Genomic DNA, 10911 nt, shown 5'->3' with positions numbered 1-10911 from the left:
TTAAAATTCTCTTTGTATATATTTTTTATGACTGCATCTCTCCTCCAAAGTGATAAAATGGGTGTAAAAATATAACGATGCTTCTAAAACTTTTAATAGATGTTGTATTAAAACGATAATATTTGAAGCTATTGAGCTTACTGTACTAAAGTTATTTTATTGATATATGTATATATATATTTAATCTTCAATAATTCAAATGCCTTGATAAAAGATTTTCTACTTTATTTACTTTAAATAAATTTAGAAATATTTCAAAAAGATAAATGAATTATTGCATGAAGAGTTTGCATAATAGATTTCTTAAATTCGCATAAATTATTTTCTTTAATTGATTTTACTGATATGTTGTAAATAATTTGTCGGATTTATGGTATAAATAAAAAAAATTTTTTTCTCTATCTGTTCCTCCTCCAACAATAATTTATTATTTATTGCATACTTGGTAAGATGAAAAAAGATATTCTAGGCGGTTTTAAATATTTTTTTTTTGTTTCACAATTAAGAAGTTTGTCAGATGCATTTAAAAAATCTTTTTTAACGCAAAAATATACTAAAAACACAGTCATTAATAATTACTGCAGAAAATGTCTATTTGATAAACAACAGTTGTGCCAGAGTATTTGCTGATGTAGTAGGAGTGAAGCTACTAGTAATATTTCACAATTATAATGATCATTAATAATAAATAATATTCTACTATATACGGACACATATTTAAAAAGTAGATTGAAGCAATTATTAATTGACAAAGACGCATACGGAGTAGAGTAGTTTTATGTAAGAACAAAATTATACTCCGATAGATTGTTAGCATCAGTTAAATATGTTATGTTAGTTCCCGCATCCATAAATTGTCGTATATTTATAAAGAGAAAAACCAAAAATCCGGCAAGACATATTTTTCTCGCCCTAAAAATATGCAATGAAAATAAGAATTCATTTATGTGGACATAGTAAATATATTTTTCAAAAAAGTCGATGAGGAGGATGAGGAAAAACAAATTTTTAATATAATAAAAAAAGGCATTGCTACAACATATATGAACAGAACTCTTAGTAATTCATAAAAAATGTATTTTAAAAATTAATTTACTGCAAATAAACACAATAAATAATATATGTACGTATAAATATTTACATAACATTTTATATTGCTCATTTCACGCTTCACAATTTTATTTATTATATGTTTTCATAAACATATATATAACATAAATTTTAATTTTAATTTTAATTTTAATTTTTATTATTTCCTTTTTATGCGGAGCTACGGAAATATTATTTCATAAATGTATTGAAACAGCAGAAGATAATAATTGACTTATCTATTCATTATATTTATCTTTTCAGATTTAATGACAAAGAACTGTGTAGTTAATGTTAAAAATGAAATCCTTTTCACTGTATAAAGTTTGATAAACGGAATAACTGATTTGCATAATTAATTAATGATCAAAGCCATACATTTTCTGATTTTAATTTCAACATAGACCAAAACAGAACTTTAAGTATGTGTGAAAAAAATGTATTCACGAAATACATTAAAGGACTTTATGTAATATAAAATTCACTTATTTTTGTATAATGAATGTCAAAAATGAGTTTTGCAATGCAATTACGCTTTATAGTTGATGTGATATTTACATATTTAATACTTTGTGTTTATATTTATATGTAAAAAAATATTTCATTATTTTTAAGCAAATGTGAATTATTCCCGTCAAGGACATGAAAATTCTATTTACTTAATGCACACAAAAAAATTTTTTTTAATTCAAACAACGCTACAGAATGCGTTTATCTTTATGCAAATATGATAACGTATTATTCGAACAGTTGCTAAAAAAATATTTAATACGTTGAATAAAAAAGAATAGAATACCTTAGCGGATATACTGAATTTTTAATTTAGAAGAGAATAGTAGCTGAATTCAATAGTTTTTAAATATCGTTTTAATATATTAACGTAAGGCAACAGCCATAAATCATCTCATGACTTAGTTGTCATAAATAGTAGAAAATGTAGTATTCGATTCACTAAGATTAGGATTTTTTAAAAATATTTAAATTTTAAATTTTTTGGAGAAATATCACCCTTGAGAGAAGAGTTTTTTTGTTTAGCGTTTTTCAGATATTCGAATTTGTTTTTAGCTATAAAAAGTCATGCGATAGATTCATCACTTTTATTGAATATTGGATGGAAATACAGACATTGCAATACATATACTACTTATAATACATGTATTTTTTGGAATGGAGATTCCAAATTAAAGAAATTACTTCGATACCTTTATTTGGTAACATTAATGCAGTGAAAGTTTAGCTTATTAAATTAAATACATAGAAGATGCAATAGATTAATAGAACAAGTTAAAAAAACTGACAACAAACTTACATAGAAGATGCAATAGATTAATAGAACATCGAATGCAGTGGAACACATCAACCCGCATGTAATTAAGTGGTTAAATAAAAAGCGAATATGAGACTAGTAAATTACTATAAGAGAATTGATAATGAGGTAGAAAGCATTGAATTTAATAAAAACTGCGGATTGTGAATACATATTTCTAATAAGTCAAAAATACTAAATTGATGATTTTATTATAAAAATTTAATTTGATTTATTAAAGCAAATTTTATTTGTTTATTAAATTAATCTTATATATACAATCGCTTATGCAGTTGCCAATGGCTATCATGCTTTTGCAATTAATCTTTAAATTCTGTCTTTTATAATTTATCGTTCTATATCTAAAATTTTTACCATAAAGTCCCGCAGACGGTACTGTAAAATTGAAATAAGTGAACTCTCGATTAATTGTAGTATTGAAGCCATTACCAATTTTTGTAAAAGGTTTAAATTTATATTATTTATAAATGATAAAACTTAAGTAACTGTAAAATGCCATTTCACATTTTAAATACGTTAAATACATATATATATAATCTTACAATGAAGTCGTATATTTATAATACACATAAACATACATTAAGACTGAAAAGTTTTCGGAAATTCTCATTTAAAATTCGCGCGCTGTATATTTTTCGATATTTTAAGTTTATGTAGTTTGGCAGCACTGTCCTTAATTACTATGCCAAAAATGAGCTCGATCTGTCAGACAGTTCGTTTACGGCAGCTGTTGAAACCAGTTCACCTCAGTAGTGCGTTGCGAAATGTCTTCGACGGTCGTACGACCGTCCTGGAAGGCTTTGTACCACTCATAAACTTGAGTTTTCGATAAAACTGATTCCCCATAAGCCTTTTGTAGCATTCGCAACGATTCTGCACACGAAATTTCGTTCGAAACACAAAATTTGATGCAAACTCTTTGTTCAATATTTTTTTCCATTGTTTTTTTCGCAACGCCCTACTGAGGTGAACTGGTTTCAACAGCTGCCGTAAACGAACTGTCTGACAGATCGCGCTCATTTTTGGCATAGTAATTAAGGACAGTGCTGCCAAACTACATAAACTTAAAATATCGAAAAATATACAGCGCGCGAATTTTAAATGAGAATTTCCGAAAACTTTTCGGTCTTAATGTATGTCGTGGCATAGGAAGAACCTTATTAATTTACTTTTAATTTTTCACAGAAATATACTATAGTACATATCTTTACTTTTGACTTAAAAAAAAAAAACTTGGTAAAGAACTTTCTGCACTTCCTTGTGTTTTGTGATTTTGTAAATCAACAGTATTCTAAGGAGTCCTCTTCCTTATAATAATGTGGTGGGTTTGCGTATACATAATACGAAAAGATGCTTACTATTTTCTTAAGTATTTGAAATAAAAGCGAAAAATGGTTTCTCATCGCCTTTGCGTTTCTAAAGTTTGTTGGCTTACTTTGAAGTGTTTTTTTTTTGTACTTGTGAATGTTGGTGCAACATCATTAATTTTAAACTAAGAAAAATTATTATATTTATAAAGGTTTTTGTTCATAAATTTTAAAACAAAAAAACAAAAGAAGAAGAATTATCATAAATAAAATAACTGCATAAAAGGAAAAACTTATAATTAAAGTATCTTTCACACCTCGATGTTTTTCTATTGCGTTAGTATGAATGCTTTTAATATGCAAAACACGTTTTGCTAACATCTGCATATTGAATATATATAATCACTCACAATAGATGTAAAATAAATTCTAGAAAGGTTATATAAAATAAATATATATATAAATATCATTTAAATTAAATACAACTTTTTCTTTTAATTTGGGTGCGCAAAGCAAACTGCTTAGCAATATAAAAAAAGACTGAATTCAAAGAAAAACTGCTTAAGTGAATAAAGTTGAAATTGTGCTAAAAGTCAACAAAATGTGAAAAGCAAAAAATGTAGCATAAGCTTAGGCGCTTTGCATAAAAAAGCAATTTCTTGTTTTGGCAAAGAGCACTTTGTCAACATGTTACGTTAAGAATCATAAAAGTACAAACTGTCACTCAACTTGGCTTAGTGCAAATGTATTTGGAAGTTTGGCGCACAGCTCAATGACGTGTAGCAGGATGCAAAGTGTTGGCAGTGACAGTTCTGTGCCATTCAAATGAAAACACAAAAACTTTGTATCTGAATGCAGAGGTGTGAATAACAATTTTAGAATCCAAAAGCAATACAGTTTTTTATATTGCAGTTAAACCTCTTAGGTATAGGACCTTTTTGCAATAAAAAAAAAGCCTGAGACATAAAAAAACTCACATTACGAATAGAGCCAAGTATCTAATATTTTAAAAGCAAACTAAAATTTTATTTGCTTACTGTCTGCAATTTTGTTGTCATGTGAGGAAGTTTTGTGTAACTTTTGTGGTTCAAATAACATAATTTGCAATGGTTTGGATGCATCCGCAAAAAGGACTCCATGTATACTTGTATATTTGGGTGTAGTGTAATAGTATGGTTTTATATGTACGCTTTTTATAGCTTTCTTTATATAAACTAATTCTATTTAATTACTTTTTAAGTGTTAACTTCTAATGAAATTGGGAAATATAAATTTATTTACTCTTAAATTTGTTAAATATGGGGTTAAAGAACTTGTAATTGAACACATGGACGTTTTTAGAAAAGGATAGAATAATAATGGTTTTGGAAATCATTTTTTTTTTTTTTTTGAAGAAACACGAAATAGTTAGCAATTTACTCTAATTAAATGTTGAAATTTTTAAATACTTTCAAAGGATACAGCAGTCAGAATTTCCACTTAGAGAGATCTATTGCACATTATCATGTCCTTAAAGATAGCAAGGATTTCAGTAGTTGTTATAATCTCCTTGCATTATACTTATAAAACCATAGCGTCTGCCAGATAGAGCTGAGGTAATCCGACAAGTTTACTTTTGTTATATTTGCCAGGTCAGTCATTGCCTTTTAATCTAGGTCCTGACGACCTCGATTAGTTAATACCGCGATTCATTCTTAGGTATTTAAATGTCCACAAAACAAATCACGAAGAAATTATCTACAATGGAGTCAAATAGTTTCAGTATGTTTGACTTGAATTCTTTAAGCCAGATGGGTTGAAAAAATAACAATAAAATTAATAAATATATAAAGGACATCCTATGCACCAATTCTATGATATCATAAATTTAAACATTATTAAACAGTTTATTATTTAATTAAAGAATTTTTTATTGTAACCTAGAAATTTATTGTGGCTTCTTTAAGAGATTCAAAGTATTTCTCCCACTTAAATTTTCTCGATAAATTGTAGTATTTCACTGGGTGTAATTATTCCATCTGATACAAGATGGAAAAAATATATCCGTATGGGTATATGTTTTGATATTTATTATTTTACAATATTTTCAATTTTATTGAGCAGATAGACTTAATTGATTAGAATAAATTAAATATTAATGAAACGAAAGAACTTTTTATCCCATTTGAAACTATTACCGAGCCATGAAACTGAATTCATTGAAGATCATATCCTAAATGCATGAGGATTGGTTGAAACGCTGGCATAGTTGTATTGTGCACAATGGTACTGTATTTAAAGGTGAAAAAATAATTCGAAATAAATAATAATAATAATTTTTAATAATTTCGAATACTTTTACATTAACTATGTAATGTTAATGTAATGATTTTCTTTTATTTTTTTACATATAATCTAAACAATATCTGAAATGAAACTATAGGGAATGACAACAAGCTCCAGTATACACAGATAATGAAAAACTATTTTGTCTGCTTATGTGTTCTTTTACTTTGAAAATGTAAGATATAAAATCAAAGTGAAAAATAAGCAGTCAAAACCTCTTTGCAGCTTATTGTATTTGTTAATACATATTTGATTTTTATTATGAATTATTCAGTTAATGTTTTTGTTCTCTACATATATACACAAATGAAACTAAACTCAAGACTTCTATATTTGATGCATAAAATTTAATTATTTATTATTATCTCTTTAATGTATTTTAGTTTACATTATAAATTATTTTTCAACATAATTTCATTATTTTTAGTATCCTATAAAGTCCATAAAATTAAGCTTGCTGAATGCATAAAATTTAATAGTAGAAGCAAAGAAAAAATGTACTACTTCATGAAAGCCAAAATTATCCAAAGGGAATTTGAAATTATTTTACCAAAAGCGTCATACATCTCAAACACATATGATTGCAATACTTATTTGCAGTGGCAAATGCATGAATAAACAAATTCTTATTACAAATAATAATAACATCCTATAGCAACATACAATATAAGCAAAAAGCAATTTTGGTGCAACTATGGAGCATATGTATGCTACATACTATAGCTGTGCCCCATAAGTAGTGTGCTACACTCATCATGTAGACAATTCGCCAAATTCTCAAGTGCATAGTCGTCATTCAACGTCATTAGAAATGTTAGGTACCATATTTTCATATTTTACTCAAGGCAAGAATGAAACAACTGGAAGTTCGTATAAGTGTTTATATGTGTAGTGGGGTGCCACATTAGTTAAAGGCAAAATACTCTTATAAAGAATGCAACATATTTGGAAAAGTGCACTTTTATATGCACTGGCACACATGTGTGAATACTTCAATGTGCTGTACAAAGGCAAGTAAAAATAAAACAGCAAAATTTCTGTGATTTAAATGTGCACTTGGGACTTTGTTTTCGGTAATGCATTTCGCTTTGAGTTGCAGCAACCAAAATGGCAAACAACTAACTGTCAAGGCTAACAACAACAGCAATTTGATGCAAAAAATTTTAAAATTTTGATTTTGTACTTTTATATATTTTTATACATTTAAGTACTTTTATTTGTTAGGAATACAAAAGTCATTTGAGAATTCAAAAACTTTCGAACTAATAATAATCGTATTGTCAGAAAAAAATATCCAAATTTTCAAATGCATAGCTTCCAATAATATTTTGAAATATTATTTATTAAAAAAAATTTTTAAACTTAATGGGTTTCTAAATATATTTGATAAATACGGGTTCGTGCCAATTTTTATTTGGTGAAAATATAACTTCAATATGATTTACTAAAATAATTAAGTCAGATATTGAAATTCATTATACGTTGAATTTATTAAATTAATTTAGTTGTAAATAGTTTTATATTTCAATGGAAAACAATTCCAAAACCAAATCAAACGAAATATTAAGTAGCATTAATTTAAACTTATTAATTATTTTCAATTAATAAATTAATCACCATACAACACTCACAAATGCCGTCGGTGTATAAATAAATTACAATCAAAGTGCTGCATAAAAAAGAAGGAAGTGAAAAAAGCATCCGAAACAATATTCCTGAAAGAAACTCTCTCACTTCACTCATGCATGCAGTCTGAGCATTGAGTTTGCTCAAAATAAATATCTAAAATGTTAACTAACATCACTAAAACAAGAAATCTAATAAGAATACAGCGACGGCAGTGTCAACTTACAGTACTTAAACAATAGAGAAAACTAGGAACAATAAAACTAGGTAAAATAAATTTACAAAAATTGTTTGTAGGACATACAGATTTTGCACAAATTTTCAATATTAAATTATATTAGCATTAGAGTCGATATATAGTAAAAACAATCCTTTCCAGTTATTATAAGCTTAAAAATAATTTTATATACAATTTTAAATTTTATAACAATTTTTTTGACTGAATTCGTTAGTGAAAAACCAAAATATTACAAAAAGAAATATTATTTTAAAGTTTAAACTCGAAAAAACTGTGCACAAAAATAATAAATTTAGTAGTTTTCCCAACTGTTAAGTGCAGCAGGTGTGAATAAAATTTACATTTTAAGAGTTCAGGAAAAATATGAATTAAGTGTGCAAAAAGGTACAGCAAATCAAAATATTCAAAATTTACCAAAAAAATTGTGTTATTATCTACTATATTCATATAAGTTAGAGAAAGAGATTATTTTTTGAACGTATATATTTTGCATTAATACGTCAATGCAATATTAAAAAAAATCGCATGAGAAAATAAAACTTATAATGCAAAACAACTTTTATGATTATCTCATAATTTTTGAGAACCATTTAGATCCAATGTTTATCATGTTACCATAAGATCAAAATTAAGGCCCGAGTACGCCGAAAAAGATGTTAATGGCGCTAATGGTTATGTATTATCTCCAGTGAATTGAAGGTCGTTACCAATTTTTGTAGAAATAGTGAGTTGACAACTTCCTTAAATCTTCAATCTGTCAACCATAATGTCGACATGGCTATTGCCCTTGTTATCTGCAGGAAGACACAAATACTCAAAAAGAGCTGCCTTAACAAAGGGATATTTAAATAATATCCGTAGAATCTAATGAAGCCGGTTGTCGAACTAATATAATATGAGTGTCTTATTAGCTTCCTTTGAAAACTGCTCAAGAAGCTCCTACTGAAGACGCTTCATCTAAAGTATAAATTAAAACTGCTCTTGTCTACTTTACGAAATTTTAGTTTTTTTATATCATATACATTTTTGAACACAATGTTCCGGGTATGCGATAAACACATTCCATCTGTCAATTACTACTAGCTTTCTTCCTAATAAGAATACATAACGATAAGTTATATTACTTTATTAATATAGTAGCATTAAAAATACTAATTTCTTTTTCAGGTTATGGTGAGTCTTAATGGATAAGAGTTGTAATCCTTAATTATTATATTATACGCAGACTCACGTGTCTAATAGAGTTGCTCAGTCAGTACAAAGTCTCTTTTTACGATTTTAAAAGGTATTAAAGATATCAGAATTAGCAGATATTATATAGAAGAGATACATAGTATTCGTTATGCAAAAATCAACTTAATAACAATATTAAAATGCATTAAACTTAACTTCATATTCTATTGTCAGACAGTAAAAAAGTTAAGTTGTTTTCAGATTCACCTAAGCTGTCAGCTTCAAGGAATATTGAGCAATATAAGAAGAGTTTACGAAGAGCAAATTTTGCACCTTTTATTTAAAATAACAATTCGTAATCTTTTTGTATATTTTTCCACAATTATTTCACAAAATAATGTGATAATCAAAAAGAATGATTTAAGTGACGGAAAAAACAAACGAAACTATGAAGTAAGATATATGAACGTTTAACGAAATAGCGCTGCAGTAGGATTAAGCCAAATAAAACGAACGTCACAAAGGATATAAAAGTTAACAGCGCTTGCAACTGGCAGGAATTAAAAATGTTTGTTGTTCTCGTTTTGTTTTTTTAATGCTTCGAACACGTGCTGAATGCGGAGAATATTAAAGAATAAAAACATTTTCAGAATGCTTAAATGCCTTAAAGTATGCTTTAGAAAATCAAGAACGGAGCAAAACACTTTTACTTCAGACTTATTTTTACAACAGCAAAATATCTAAAAAAAAGCTCTTATCAAAATTCTATAAACACATGCGCAAGAAATACATAAAAACAGAAAATTTTTATATATTTTGTTTTGTGTAGTAAGTAAAATACATGAAACTTTTGATTAAAACCATAAAAGGTAGGTCAGAACCCAAATGCTGTGCTGTTCGTTGTGAAAATTGTTTGCGTTGCGGAGTCAGAACATAATAGAAACCTTGGAAGGATGTTGTGAAAGCACGTTGAAGTAAGTGTTGAGGTACAAACCCATACGTGCAGAAACATCAAACAACATACTTTCACACACAAACACACAAACACACACACAATGATGTTGAAGTCCTTATGCAGTAAGGAAAAAAATATGGACCAATAAAAATTATTTAAATGTGTACTTCTTCGAGTTTTTGTAAAAACAATGCTGGTGTATGCCAAGTATGTACGTTATAATTTTGGGAATTTGTTTCGAGTTCACTCATTCTTGTTGCTATTTTATTTTGCATAATCCACCTCGCAGTACTAGACATGTAGGTGTCAAATAGGTAAATGTTTATTTTCTTCCAAAGAAAATAAAAAGTAATCAGTGAAAATGTGACGTAGAAGGCAGAAGCAAGATTAGCATGAGGATGAAGTTGGATTTTATGGTTTTAGTCGTAAAATTTTGTTGATTTAACTTGGCTATATGCCAAACAAATTGTTAATTTATAATTATGCATATATTTATTAGAGCCCTTACCTATACTTGTAATGAGATAGTTGAAATTTGAGTGCGGGGAGTGTACGTTTCATAATTATTAACCGCTTTTGCATTAATGTAAAACAAAACTCATACGTCATGCTATACTAAAGTATTCAAAGAATTATAGCAAGAAATCACTGATACGCTATGTGTTTTAGTATAGAATAAAATTTAATTCATTAATTATTTTATATTTATATATTCAATTGTAATTATTGATCGAGATCGATATTAAGTTTCCTGACAAGTACACGAGAAAGAGGAATCATGTAGACATTGTCATTTCAATTTGAATCGTCTTCTACTTTAAACCATTCAAAAACTATGTTATCATAATTTTTATACTTCAATGTAATTGTA

The sequence above is a fragment of the Teleopsis dalmanni genome, chromosome 2 (genome assembly GCF_002237135.1).
Source record: "Teleopsis dalmanni isolate 2A chromosome 2, ASM223713v2, whole genome shotgun sequence".
Lineage (NCBI taxonomy): Eukaryota > Metazoa > Arthropoda > Insecta > Diptera > Diopsidae > Teleopsis > Teleopsis dalmanni.
Note: the sequence above shows the minus strand (reverse complement) of the source record.